The 15,344-nt window shown below is 38.3% G+C and overlaps 1 non-coding gene across 1 annotated transcript; it reads right to left on the minus strand.

Moving 5' to 3' along the window:
- Positions 1 to 11,841: 11,841 nt before the first annotated feature.
- Positions 11,842 to 11,948, minus strand: LOC138831291 (U6 spliceosomal RNA). Its single transcript, XR_011373204.1, has one exon. It is a non-coding gene; the product is annotated as a U6 spliceosomal RNA (small nuclear RNA).
- Between the last annotated feature and the right edge of the window lie 3,396 nt (positions 11,949 to 15,344).

A 15,344-nucleotide genomic window follows, 5' to 3' on the forward strand; every position in this document is an offset into this window, starting at 1 on the left:
TGCTTTTATTTTGAGGTCTTCTGTCCATTTGGAGTTGATTCTGGTGCAGGGCAATATATACGGATCTAGTTTAGTTTTTTTTTTTAATTTAATTTTATTTTATTTCAGAACATACTGTACAGAGGGGTTACAATTACATTGGCAGGATAATGCATACATTTCTTACCAAGCATTGCAGCCTCCTCCTTTGTTTACCCTTCACCTCCCTTCCCAGCCTCCCCCCTCCCCCCCACCCAATCATACCCCCCTCCCCCCCCACACCGACATTGTAAAGCTTGCTTTGACATGACATTTTGTAGTTCTCCTTGTTGCAACAGGTCCACCTGAATCCTTAAACGACTTGTTTGTCCCCATCTCCTCCACATGTTATACTGACATCAAATAAAGTGAAAGCGGGGGTTACACTGTGGGGGAGGGACATACAAAGCAAAAAGAAATAATCTTATAAATGCGTTAGAAACACATACATGAAAGAAACGAAAACATTAAAATACATATTTAAGGGTTCGTTTTCCTAACATCACATTATCTGACCTTTTCCGCTTGACTCATACCTATACAAGATATTGCAAATAAGGGAAACCATGGGACCTATGCTTCTTTGGGCCTGGCTTACTTCACTTAATATAATTTTTTCCAAGCCTTTCCATTTCGTAACAAATGGGGAAATGTCATTCTTTCTGATGGAGGCATAGAATTCCATTGTGTATATATACCACATTTTCTTGATCCATTCATCTACTGAGGGGCTTCTGGGTTGGTTCCATGTCTTAGCTATGGTAAATAATGCTGCAATAAACATAGTTGTGCTGGTAGCTTTAATGTGGTCTTGTTTGTATACATTTGGGTAAATGCCCAAAAGTGCGATAGCTGGATCATAGGGGAGATCTATGTGAAGTCTTTTGAGGAACCTCCATACTGCTTTCCAAAGTGGTTGAACAAGTTTACATTCCCACCAACAATGAAGTAAGGTTCCTTTCTGTCCACATCCACTCCAGCATCTGTTGTTAGAGTTCTTGATTTTTGCTGTTCTAACTGGAGTGAGGTGATATCTCAATGTTGTTTTGATTTGCATTTCTTTTATGGCTAGGGATGTTGAACATTTCTTCATGTGTCTTTTGGCCATCCTTTCTTCTTCAGAGAAGCTTCTCTTTAAGTCTTTCGCCCACTTATTTATTGGGCAGTTGTTTCTTTGAGGATTTGTTGTTGGGGGGTTTAATTTTTTGAGTTCCAAGTATATTTTAGATATGAGACCCTTGTCCGTTGTATGGCTAGTAAAGATCTTCTCCCAATCGGTGGGCTTTCTATTGATCTTACTAGCTATGTCATTTGCCCTGCAGAAGCTCTGCAACCTTATGCAGTCCCATTTGTCCAACCTTTCTTTGATTTGTTGTGCTTCCGGGTCTCTATTCAGAAAATTTCGGCCTGAGCCAAGGAGACTTAGGGTTTCTCCTATTCCATCCTGTAATGTTTTCAGAGTGTCTGCTTTGAGTTCAAGGTCTTTGATCCATTTGGAGTTGATTCTGGTGCAGGGTGATATATAAGGATCTAGCTTTAGTTTTCTACAAGTAGTTAACCAATTTTGCCAGCACCATTTACTGAAGAGGCTGTCTTTCTTCCATTCTATTGTTTTAGCTTCCTTATCGAAGATTAGATGGCTATAGGTCTGTAGGTTCATTTCTGGGTTTTCAATTCTATTTCATTGGTCCTGAGGTCTGTTCTTATGCCAATACCAAGCTGTTTTGATTACTATGGCTTTATAGTAGAGTTTGAAATTTGGTATTGATATTCCTCCAGCAGTGTTCTTTCCGTTAAGAAGTGTTTTTGCTATTCGGGGTCTTTTATTGTTCCATATGAATTTTTGGATTGCCTCTTCTATTTCCTTGAAGAATGAGGGTGGAATTTTGATAGGTATTGCATTGAATTTGTAGATAGCCTTGGGAAGTATTGCCATTTTCACGATGTTAATCTTGCCAATCCAGGAGCATGGGAGGTTTTGCCATTTTTTAAGTTCTCTGTTGATTTCCTTTTTCAAGATTTTAAAGTTTTCATCATAGAGGTCCTTCACTTCTTTACTTAAGTTAATTCCTAGGTATTTTATTTTTTGTGGGGCTATTACAAATGGAGTTGCTTTCCTAATTTCAGCCACACTTTTCTCATTGTTGGCATACAGAAAAGCCATTGATTTTTGGGGGTTAATTTTATACCCTGCTACTTTGCCAAAGTTTTGAATCAGCTTGAATAATTTGGGAGTGGAGTCTATGGGATTCTTTAAATACAAGATCATGTCATCTGCAAAGAGGGAGAGTTTTATTTCTTCTTTCCCTCTTTGGATCCCCTTTATGTCTGCATCTTTTCTTATTGCTGTAGCTAGGCATTCTAATACTAGATTGAAGAGAAGTGGAGAGAGTGGGCATCCTTGTCTTGTTCCTGAGTTAAGAGGAAATGGCTTTAGTTTTTCACCATTGAGTATAATGCTGACTGTAGGTTTGTCATATACAGCCTTTATTGTATTGAGGAATGTTCCATGGATTCTTAATTTTTCCAAAACCTTCATCATAAAGGGGTGTTGGATCTTGTCGAATGCTTTTTCTGCGTCTATTGAGATAACCATGTGGTTCTTGTTCTTGCTCCTGTTGATGTGATGAATAATATTAATTGATTTGCGTATATTGAACCAGCTTTGCATCCCTGAAATGAATCCTGTTTGATCGTGGTGTATGATTTTTTGGATGAATTGTTGAAGTCGATTGGCCAAAATTTTGTTGAGAAGTTTTGCATCAATGTTCATCAAAGAAATGGGTCTATAGTTCTCTTTCTTTGATGAGTCCCTGCCTGGTTTTTGGATGAGGGTTATGATGGCTTCATAGAATGTGTTCGGTAGTGAGCTTTCTCTTTCAATTTCATTGAAGAGTTGGAGGAGAATTGGTGTGAGCTCTGCTTTGAAGGCCTTGTAAAACCATCTGGTCCTGGACTTTTCTTAGCCGGGAGGTCTCTTATTGCTGTTTCTATTTCAATGCTTGATATGGGCCTGTTAAGATAGTTTAACTCATCTTGGTTTAGTTTTGGCATGTCAATATTTGCTAGGAAGAGGTCCATTTCTGTCAAGTTGTCGAACTTATTAGCATAAAGTTTTGAGAAGTATTCCCTTATAATGTTCTGAATCTTGGTTGTTTCCGTGGTGATGTTTCCATTCTCATCTCTGAGTTTATTAATTTCGGTGTGTTCTCTTCTTTTTTTGATAAGATTTGCTAAGGGTCTGTCAATTTTGTTAAGTTTTTCAAAGAACCAACTCTTTGTTTTGTTGATTCTTTCTATAGTTTTTTTGGATTCTAATTCATTCAATTCTGATTTAATTTTGATTATTTCTTTCCGTCTACTGGATTGGGGTTTATCTTGCTGCTCTTTTTCAAGGAGGTTTAGATGTGTCATTAAATTGCTAGTTTCAGATCTCTCCAATTTGTTGATGTAGGAGCTCAGAGCTCTAAACTTGCCTCTGAGTACTGCCTTTGCTGTGTCCCAGAGGAGCTGGTAATTTGTGTGTTCATTTTTGTTGAATAGCATGAACATTTGAATTTCCTTTCTAATCTCTTCCATGACCCACTCTTGATTTAGCAGTGTGTTGTTCAGCCTCCATGTGATACCGGACTTTCTTTGGTGGCTTTTGGTGTTGAGTTCTAATTTTATTCCCTTGTGGTCAGAGAGAATGCAGGGTATAACTTCAATGTTTCTGAATTTAGACAAGTTTGCTTTGTGGCCCAAAATGTGGTCTATTTTAGAAAAGGTTCCATGTGCTGCTGAGAAGAACGTGTATTCTGATGCTGCTGGGTGAAATGTTCGGTAAATGTCTGTTAAGTCTAGTTGATCTATGCAGCTATTTAGATCTGCGGTTTCTCTGTTGAGTTTTTGCCGAGTTGATCTATCTAGTGGGGAGAGTGGTGTGTTAAAATCCCCAACAATTAATGTCTTTGGATCTATATGGGATTTGAGGGAAAGTAGTGTTTCTTTGATAAATTTGGGTGCTCCATTGTTTGGCGAATAGATGTTTAGAATTGTAATATCCTCCTGAAAGAGAGATCCTTTAATTAGTATGTAGTGACCTTCTTTATCTCTTCCCACGATTTTTAATTTGAAGTCTATTTTATCTGATATAAGGATTGCAACTCCCGCCTGTTTATGAGGGCCGTTTGCTTGGTAGATTTTGTTCCAGCCTTTAACATTGAAAATGTGTTAGTTTAACAGTTGTTTAACCAATTTTGCCAACACCATTTACAGAAAAGGCTATCTTTGTTCCACTCTATTTTTTTAGCTCCCTTTTCAAAGATTAGGTGGCTATTGGTCAGTGGATTCATTTCTGAGTCTTCAGTCCTTTTCCATTGGTCCTCAGGTTTGTTGTTGTGCCATTGTCAAGCTGTTCTTATGACTGTGGCTTTTTAGTCGAGTTTGACATCTGGAACTGATATTGCTTCAGCACTGTTCTTTCTGCTAAGGATTGAAAACCTACAGCCAGCATTATAGTTAATGGCAAAAAGTTAAAATCATTTCTTATAAATTCAGGAATGAGGGGCTGGGAATGTGGCTCAGTGGTAGAGCGCTTGCCTTGCATGCATGAGGCTCTGGGTTCCATGTCTCAGCACCACATAAGCAATAAGAATAAAAGCCGGAAGTGGTGCTGTGGCTCAAGTGGTAGAGTGCTAGCCTTGAGCTGAAGAGCGGCGGGCCAGTGTCCAGGCCCAGAATTCATGCCCCACGACTGGGGCATGAAATAAATAATTAAAATAAATTCAGGAATGAGATAAGGATGTCTGCGCTGTCCACTCCTCTCAAATTAGTATTAGAATGCTAGCTGGGGCAATAAGACAAGATACAAACTTAAAGGGGATCCAAATAGGGAAAGATGAAGTAAAACTATTCCTCTTTGCAGATGACATGATCTTGTATTTAAAGAACCTCATGGACTCCACTCCCAAGTTACTTGAGCTGATCAGAAACTTTGGCAAACTAGCAGAATATAAAATTAACCCTCGGAAATCAATGGCTTTCCTGTATTCCAATAATGATAAGAGTGAGGCTGAAAATAGGAAAACAATACCTTTTTAATATTCGCAAAAAAATACAATAGCAAGGAGTTAACTTAAGAGGTGAAGGACCTCTATGATGGAAACTTTAAAAACCTGAAAAAGAAAATGAAAGCAGAACTAAGGAAGTGGGAAACCTCCCACGCTCCTAGATTGGGAAGATTAACATCATGAAAATGGCAATACTGAAAAAGGCTATTTCCAAATTCAATGTGATACATATCAATATCCCAATCTCACTTTCAATGAAATAGAAGAAGCAATCCAAAAATTCATATGGAAGAATAAAAGACCCTGAATAGCAGAGAGGATTTTTGTGATTCTCATTTTGTATTACCACTTTCATTCTACAAAGTAATCTATGGATTTTAACTTTCTTCCCTCCCTTTGGATAAACCTCACAAAAACCCTGCCTCTAGCTCCCAAGACACCTAACTCTTAGGTCTCGACAATTGTTCCTAGATGGTGAATTACTTAGTTGTATTTTGAACGCATAAAACATGCATATAAAACTAGCACATTTTGATCTCATGAGAAAACTGCCTTTTTCCCTCTCTCAAATTCATTTCCTGATAGGCATTTTTAGAAAGAATCTATTTTCTTTTTTAGATGAAAGGCTTGTAGGAAACTATGTTTATAATCTGGCTCTTCCTCCTGTACCTCAACACCTAAAACACAAATTTCACAAAGCATTTATAAGAAACAATACAAAAACCAAAACACTGGGAAATGCTCAGATGCAGAAAGTTTTACAAAACCCAGAATATAACTCTGCTGTCTGAGGCTGGGGCTCTCTGTGTAAATTAACAAACCCCAAAAGAGCAGCCAAGAGTACCAGACATGAGTGTCTCTGGCTGATACTCCATGGACAAGGAGCATGGAGGGGCATCCTGAGCCTGCAGGAGAGTGTCGGGAGGAAAGTTTCCCTGCCAGCCTGAGTACAAAAGTTGGCATCACCCCACCTGGGCCTGTATTTCTTGTCTTCTCCCCACAGCTGAGAACATGGAGGATACTGTACAAGCTGATCCCCAGAGCGGCTTCTGTTTTGTCTGCAGTCCTTCCTAGGTGGGTCCCCCCTCCCACCGTGTGTGTGTGCTCTCAGGGGCTGATCCTTAGGGCCCAGGCCCATGGGGCTTGTGGGTATTATATGTGGGTCAGTGGCACTGTGTCATTCACACAGCAGCTTCCCTAGTCCAACAGCAGGTACACCCTGATATTCTCCCACAGACTCAGGTGAGGTGCCCAGAAGCACCCGTGTTGGGTAGGCTGCCACTAGGCTCCTACTTCATCAGAGGGGCCAGATGAAGTGGCTGCTGACTGAATTACTAATTATTTTATGGAGCAGTTATAAACAAATTGATACATATTACTGTATGATATATAATGCTATATCCTTGAGTCTCTAGTCTACAAAATCATTGAACTTGATACTAGCAAGAATGTATTTTATTTGATGTGTTTATAAGCCCATAATGGCAAACTGAAATGAAAGTACAACAAAACTCTTCTCCAAAAAACACATTCTAAAATCACAGAATTTGAAAAAAAATTGTATGTAAGTGCAAATGAAATTATACTAGGATAGTAAAATACACACAAAAATATTACATTCGTTACATTCAAAAGTAAAATAAGTAAGTACAGAAAGAATTCCTACTGGATAAAAAATATTACAATGTTTAACAGGTAGAAGTGATATAGGTTATATGTTTCCTTTTTATAAAACTTATTTATATCTTCCTGTTCTGTTTATCTTAGTGAAGGAAAATGTTAGAAAGCAGAAATTATATGTGGCATCTCTTACTTCCAGTACTACAAAGGAGAGTGGCACTTCCTAATGGGAGTCCTGGGATGACACCCACACCCAGCTCATGTAGACCCATCAGAGGTCCCTGTGGTGACCCTGAGGGGGTCTGGAAAACCGCCCTGCTGTTGCAGCAGGTGCAGTATTTGTTGTGGTGGGCTGCATCCAACAAAGCTCCATCAGTGACCAGACCAAGCAACCCAGCCTCAGGTGCCAAAGCCAGGAGGTAAGGCAGGGCAGACCCCAAGTCCTGCCTTCCATGTGTGTGGCCTGCATTGCCAAGGCCAGACCCATTCCTGCTTTGGATACCAATGAGGGTAGAGGATGAGCCCATTGCTGCCAAAGGGAGCATCCCCGGAATGGCACCCAGAGCTGGGCCCATGTGGACCAGAAGGACAATGGAGGAGGCTATACAGCAAAGCCAAAGGGGCTTTGATCCCCCAGTGCTGCAGCTGGTGCACTGCAAGTCCATGCTCCTCTGGCACTGATGGGCATATGCAGGGATGGCACCTTACCCGAGATCACAGGGACCAGAAAATGGAGGTCCGTGGGGATGCTGAAGGGGCTCCAGAGTGCTCAGCTGCCACAGCTGTCACAAGCACGCTGGCAGAAGGGCCAGCACACGACTCTAATCCCCATTCTGCCCTAAAGTCTGAACCAAGGTTGGGCTGCCTGGCCCCAAGGGGGTGAATTGTCCACCAAGCCTTCCTTCTCTTGTGGACTGTGCAGTGTACAAGCATGGTGTTCTCCACCCCACACCCATGGGGGCAGGCAGTGACCCCACAACAGAGTCTCACTGGGATGGCACTTGCACCCAGGACCACCGAAGACCAGTACCAGCACACCTGGCAGAGGAGAGGGCAGCAGTGGACTCAACTCCAGCCCCATGGCTGCCAGATCCTGGGTGAAATGGAACAAGTGAGAATGGGAAGGGAGGTGGGCAGGGTGGGCAGGGCTCATCTGGCAATGGTAGGGACCATGCACACCCACATCCCTTCACTGCACATCCACCACAAGGGAGGGGCCCCACTTCTCAACGGGTGACCTGAAGAGGCCCCACACCCACAAGGACTACATAAATGGAAGTTCACGTGGTGATATTGAAAGGGCTCCAGGGTACAGCCTTGCTCCTGCACTGATCAACTGGCACAAAAAAAAAAAAGGAAAAATGACCACTACACCTTTTCATCAATGATAACCTATTATACTTTCAAAACAGTTTTACTTTCCTCTTGTCCTATATTTTTGCATGGGGCCCTCTGAATTAACCAGAAATCTCCAGGATTTTTCATGCACAGTAATACAAATAAATATAGCTTCTATTCTTTTTTGAATTAAGGGAGGTTGCATTTAGTTCTTTCCCATGTTTGATTCATGAAAAAGAAATCCTGAAGTGTATCTGTAAAACACAAAACTCAAGCTACCCAGAGAGAAATAATCACATGATTAGTGGTTCAAATGATATTTCATCTTTGCAATTTTTTAGAAAACTGCATTCTTGGGGCTGGGAAGGTGGCTCAGTGGTAGAGCGCTTGCCTTGCATGCATGAGGCTCTGGGTTTGATTCCTCAGCACCACATAAGCAAAAAGAAAAAAGCCAGAAGTGGTGCTGTGGCTCAAGTGGTAGTGTGCTAGCCTTGAGCTGAAGAACTGAGGGACAGCGCCCAGGCCCAGAGTTCAGGCTCCACAACCGGACCACCCCCCAAAAAGAAAGAAAGAAAGAAAGAAAGAAAGAAAGAAAGAAAGAAAGGAAGAAAGAAAGAAAGAAAGAAAGAAAGAAAGAAAGAAAGAAAGAAGGAAGGAAAGAAAGAAAGAAAGAAAGAAAGAAAGAAAGAAAACTGCATACTACTTTCTACTGTATTTTGACCAAGAGAGTACAAAATTTCCTTTCCTCCACACTCTCACAACATTATTACCTTCTGAGTATTTCCAAGGGCAGGTTTTTCCTATGTGCAGTACCCCAGACTGGCCTTAGAATCAAATCCTCTTACTCCAACCCCCTAAATGCTTGGAATTACAAGCCTTTACCACCACACCTGACTCCTTTGATTTTGTTGAGAAGAGTTATAATAGTTATGAAGTAGTATCATAGTAATTTTGAGTTGCATTTCTCTAATGACTTCTGTTCACAAAGCATTAAGCCAGCATAGAAGTGGTATTAAACACAAATTTGTAAACCCACTGGTGATTTTCAGGGCTTTTTGGAAAGCAGGGCTATTCAGAACTTTCATCCATATTAAATCAAGTTTATTGTTAATCTCATCTTTAATATCTCTATACAAAATGAATACTTAATTCAATATAGTAGAAAGGAAAAATTAAGCAACTCCTAACATTTTTCACTTTTCAATAAAATGATATTGCTTAAATCAATTTCTGTTTATGCTTGAGACTATACTACTTAATTTGGTTAGACCTTTTACAAAGCTTTATATACTTTATTTATTTTATGTTGATTGCTCTTTCCAAATCCTGCATGTCTAATTTTGGTTTCTTTCAGTCTCATGTAGTTCAGATTTCAAACCGTAGAATAAATGGAAGGAAACAAACAAACAAAAAAAAAGAGTTCCTCTCATCTGATGATGCCTCTACAAGAATGAGGAAAGAGTTCATCCTGCTAAGGATCTATGATAGAATTTCAAAAAGAGAATTCATTTTTCTATGTTTTCCCTATCTTTGTGATGTACCTTAAATTATATAAAACAAAATACACTGCTCAGATACTCTTACGTTTTATCAGTTTTGTACATTTTCTTATGGACTTCACATCTGTCTACAACATTCCTTCTTTATAAATGTCCCTGATATTTTTACACTATCAAGACATAAGATAACCAGTTTGATTTACAGCATGAGAGTTATCCTCCTGGCTTCCTTGGAAGCAGAGCATGGTCAATAGATAACATTACTTCTGGTTGCTCACTTCATGTAATGGTTTCTGTAATACATTTTATTTAGTATTTTAAAAACTGTTGGCTAAACTCAAAAGCTCATTCATAGAAGTTTATGTTAAGTTTTTCACAAGTTTTAATTCTCTTAATTCTTAAGATAACATTTGCTATAATACTAATATTATTACCATTTAAGTGTTGGGAAAAATTGTAATTAAAGGCACTAAATGCATGGCCCAAATACACACAGTGAGGAAAAAAATGAGTCAAAGTTTCCAAAAGTCTTTCAGCAATTCAGAAAAGGTAGGTAAAATCTCACCATTCTCTTACACTCTAAATTCAATATTAATATTGCTCAAGAAGTAATAGCATAGCAATTATTGCCGATGATGATTGTTTTCTGTCACAATTTGTCTTCAACACAGACTGTGTTGTTAACATTGTGTTATCATGCACAGAATTGAGCTTATACATTGAGTTTCAAAGACAGCCAAATTTCTTCTGTACTACAGTTCCATTTTTCTTTTTAAAAAGTACCAAAACTTTTAAATATCATCACTTTCTGTCTTTTAAGAATCCAAAAGAGAAATAAATTCACATTTAATTTAATAAATTCACCTTTTCTTTTAAAGCAAAGTGCTTTAAAAGTAGGAGATGATAAAAACAGGCCCCCATGAAGTAAATTTTCTTCTACTTTTAAAATTATTCTGAAAACCTTGTGCTGGTTGGTCACACCCATAATCTTGTTTACTTGAGATATCTACTCAGGAGGCTGAGATCTGTGGATAACAGTTGGAAGCCAATCAGGGCAAAATTATTTTTGAGATTATTTTTCAAAAAAATTTAATGAACTAGCAAAGAGCCAGGAGTGCAGATGTTGCTCACCAATCTAGAGAGGAAAGGCCTAGCAAGACCTTAAAGCCCTGAGTTCAAATTCTGAGCACTCCAACACACTTGTGTACCCGTGCGCACACACACACACACACACATTTATTCAAAATACCCTCGTGTCGGTGTTTTGCATTAATTTATTTGTTAACAAGATTATATGGATAAAATAAGGGAAATAAACTCTTCAATCTCAGAACATTTTTATACATTTTTTATTTTAAAAATACTGCACAGAGGGGTTACATTTACATGAGCAAGGTAATGAGTACATTTCCTAACAAGCATTGTTACCTCCTCCTTTATTTTTCCCCCACCATCCCTTCTCTCCCACCTCCACAAGTACACTCCACTCCTCCTCTCTCCTTCCCCTACCTAAATTGTAAAATTCATTTTTCATCATACGTCTTGTGCATCTCATTGTTACAATGGGTCAACCCATATCCCTATTTAAGCATTTTGTTGTTTTCTTCTTCTCCCCAAATTAGAGAAACGTATATACAAGATGTAGGCGCACCAACTTCAAATCCAGTGAAAAAAGGGGTTATTGCGTGGTTGAGGAACATATAAAGGAACAAAAAAAAATCACATTGTACAGTATAAGTATGTTAGAAATAATAGCAAGATAGAATCACTTGTGTACCTATCTTGGTGTTCGTTTAGCTTAATATCATCTTATCTGGTCAAATGCACATAGCTTAAGACATTTTCTGATAATCCCGGACATATATTAGCTATTGAAAATAAGAGAAACCATGGGACCTATATTTCTTTGGAGTTGGCTTACTTCACTTAAAAATTTTTTTCCAAATCTTTCCATTTCCTAACAAATTGGGCAATGTCATTCTTTCTGATGGAGGCAGAGCATGCAATTGTATATATTTACCAGGTTTTCTTGATCCATTCATCTACTGAGGGGCATCTGGGTTGGTTCCATATCTTAGCTATGGTAAATATTGCTGCAATAACCATAGTTGTGCTGGTAGTTTTAGTATGGTCTTGTTTGTGATCCTTTGGGTAAATGAACAAAAGTGGGATTGCTGGGTCATAGGGGAGCTTTATGTGGAGTCGTTTGAGGAAACTCCATACTGCTTTCCAAAGTGGTTGAAGACTTTTACACTCCCACCAAGAATGCAGTAGGGTTCCCTGGTGGCCCCATCCCCTCCAGCATTTGTTGTTGTAAAAACATGGATTGCTTCACTAATTTTCAAGTCATCCTTGAGCAGGGGCCATGCTAATCTTCTCTGTATCATTCTGATGTTAGTGTATAGGCTGCCAGATTAAGCACAGAACATTTTTTATATAGAAGGTGTAATTTATTTTCTTAGTCAATTCCACAAAAAAGTAAGTTCAAAAGAATTGTCATGAAATTTTAGAATCATGCATTTCTTACAAAAGCACACATTTTTGATGTTGGCATAATTTGTGGAGGGGAAGGGGAAAATGTTTAAATAGGGATACAGGTAGACCCATTGCAACAATGAAAGGAACTTTACAACTTTGGTATCTCTACTACTGCCATACCTGCAGATTGTAACTTCATTGCTTCTTTTGAGGTAAGTATCACTATTCCTGGGTCTGCTTGGACTGTGGTCCTCCTAACACAAGCAAAACACATAGCACGCATCAAATGGTTAAGAGTTTCTGAAACTTCCTTTTTTTTTTTTTTTTTTGGTCTGGGCTTGCCTGGAACTGCAATTCTCTAATCTCTGTTTTCTAAGTAGATAATATTAAAGGTTTGAGCCACTTTATCCAGTAAAAGTATACAATTTCAAGATATCTTGATATTGCCTATATTTGTGCTTAACATATATAGCTAACCTTAATTTTCTCCCTCTTTTGTTTAGTACTCTGTGTTGAAAACATTGACTTTCTTGATATACATGGCTTTGTTTTGGGTGGAATCCCATCACAATCCAAAAAATCTTCCAAAAAGTTTATGTCAAGAATCATGGAAAAGAAGGCTTCAGGTTGGAAAGAAAACACTGATCCTTAACTTATAATTGCAGTATATTTATAATGTTAGTCAATACTTTCTGAAGTATGAGAAGAGAAGGAAGACAGAAATGTGAAAGATGTCAGGTCTCTGTGGAATTTCTGTAGTTGTCACTTCATGTTATATTCTTCCTTAAAACTTGCTTTATTAAAAGCCTCTGGGTGGATATTTGTTGGACTGATTGGTAACCTTACCCAAGAAATGAAGCTGATTTTAGAAGGTTGATGATTTGGTAAATAAAGGAATGATGAAAATGAGAACAGATATTGTCACAGAATGAGCCGACAAGGTTCATTGCTGAATAGCAAAACAAAGAAGTTTCAAGTCTGATGATGCACATTGGAACATATATAGATAGATACATATATGTATACATATACAAACATACGTGAAAAAGTATATATGCAGTAGAATACAGAGAAAGTTTGTGTGACAAGTATTAAACTATATCAAACTGGTTGCAGGAAAGGTCCAGTAAAATATCAATAGTTTAGCATAGATTTTGCATAGATTTCTAAAGGATGAAAATTCTTCCCTCATTTTATACTTTACAAATATCCTTAGTATATTTTAAGTTTTTTATATTGTAGTTGGAACATGTATATAATGCTGAGAATTGGAATTACATAAAGTATGCAACATGAATAGGTCAGCCAGAATAGGAAAGTTCATTAGATTCTTATTTCCAATTAACCACCAGGAGAAAAGAGTTCCAGTTCAGATTTTAGGTAGAGCACTGGCCTTGAACACAAAACGACCAGTCAGGCCATGAGTTTAAGCCTTAAGATCTACAGAAACAAAAACACAAAATATAACTTGGAGTTAGATATTTTATAATGAAGCATTTTTATATACTCTACATTGTTAGAAAGACTAGATTTCTGTGTTAGCTTTATAACCTACCATAATAAATGATATTGTCCATTTATTAAAGAGAAAGGCTTACTCAGATTTATAAGTTTGAAGGTTTCAGTGTATGTTCAGTCGGTTTTATTGTTTTGGTGGCCTGTGACAAGACAATGTCAAGGTGAGGAGTATGACAAAAAGAAATGTTTTTGACCTAGAATGATTAAAAGAGAAAAGAAAGAAGATGAGAGTGCATGTTCTCATAGGTTTTATTCTGAAGAACTTAATCTCCAGAAGAACTATTCAGGTATTCTCCACAGTCTGGGAGGAAATGGAAAGTCATTTTTCTTTAACACATAGGTCTTTCTGGGGCATTGTAAATTCAAATGGCAACATCTTCACCAATGATAATGACTTGTCCAGGGGTGGAAGCAACTAGATATTGCTATAAATTCCAATCAGATCCTTTTTCTTCTCATACCATGAAAGCCTGCCACAATTCCCAATCAAATCCCATCAAAGATTCAAACATTAATGCTGTCCCAAAAGTTCTGTATGCAAACCCAGGTACATTCACTTCATTTAAGATGGCAATAGTATATGAAAATTTTAAGTCTTCCATAGAAAAAAATTCATATTAAGTGAAGTAAGCCGGTACCAAAGAAACTTAGGTCCCATGGTTTCCCTTATTTGCAATAACTAGTATATGTCTGAGTCAAGCAGAAAAGGTCAGATAAGTTGATTTTAGGGAAGTGAACCCTAATATATGTATTCAATTTTTTTTTCTTTCAGGTGATTGTTTCTACACATTTATAAGATTATTTCTTTGTTGCTTTGTATGTCCCTCCCCCATGGTATAACCCTGCTTTCACTGTATTTGAGGTTGGTATAATTTGTGGAAGGGAAGGAAAAAAACAAATCGTTTAAATAGGGGTACAGTTGGATCCTTTGGAACAATGAGATGTACAAGTCGTTATATGGAAAAACGAACTTTACAACTTTGGTGGGGGCGGGGAGGAGGATTGCGTGGAGAGGGAGGGGGTGGAAGGATGGGAAGGGAAGGGATGGGAAGGGGAAACCAAGGAGGAGACTACAATGCTTGATAAGAAATGCACTTATGGGCTAGGAAGGTGGCTCAGTGGTAGAGCGCTTGCCTTGCATGCTCAAGGCCCTGGGTTCGATTCGTCAGCACCACATAAGCAAAAAGGAAAAAGCCAGAAGTGGTGCTGTGGCTCAAGTGGTAGAGCACTAGCCTTGAGCTGAAGAGCTGAGGGACAGCGCCCAGGCCCCAAGACCAGACCCCCCCCCAAAAAAAAAAGAAAGAAAAAGAAAAAAAAGAAATGTACTCATTATCTTGCCCATGTAATTGTAACCCCTCACAGCGTTTTCACTATAAAAAAAAAGAAAATTTTAAGTCTTCCAATTACGTTGTCACCAAGGAAACAATTACAATATTTCCTTAAAAAATATCTAGATTGTAGAACACTTTAATCAGAAAATTGAAGGAGTATCCATTATAGGATTTAATTTAAATATTTAGTCACTGAAATGGATATTCTATATCCACAACTTAGAGCCCTTTCAAAATACATAATTACAAACCTCATCCATTACCATCTTCCGTGAAGACAGTCCTTGCTGAAAACAAACCAAATGTGGTAAACCAATTAAAATGTACGCCATTGTCAAATGCTGTTGTTTTAAAGCATGGAAGTGACAGCACAATTAATGCCAGTGAACAGCTGGTTCTAAGGAGTTTGGAAAGTGATTACTTTGTACTCTAGGTGGAAAAATCCACAGATGTTTCCGATTGTGCTTCGTTTTGGCATTTGTAATATATAT

Source organism: Dipodomys merriami, unplaced genomic scaffold (assembly GCF_024711535.1).
Source record: "Dipodomys merriami isolate MVZ:Mamm:240054 unplaced genomic scaffold, mDipMer1.0.p SCAF_190, whole genome shotgun sequence".
NCBI lineage: Eukaryota > Metazoa > Chordata > Mammalia > Rodentia > Heteromyidae > Dipodomys > Dipodomys merriami.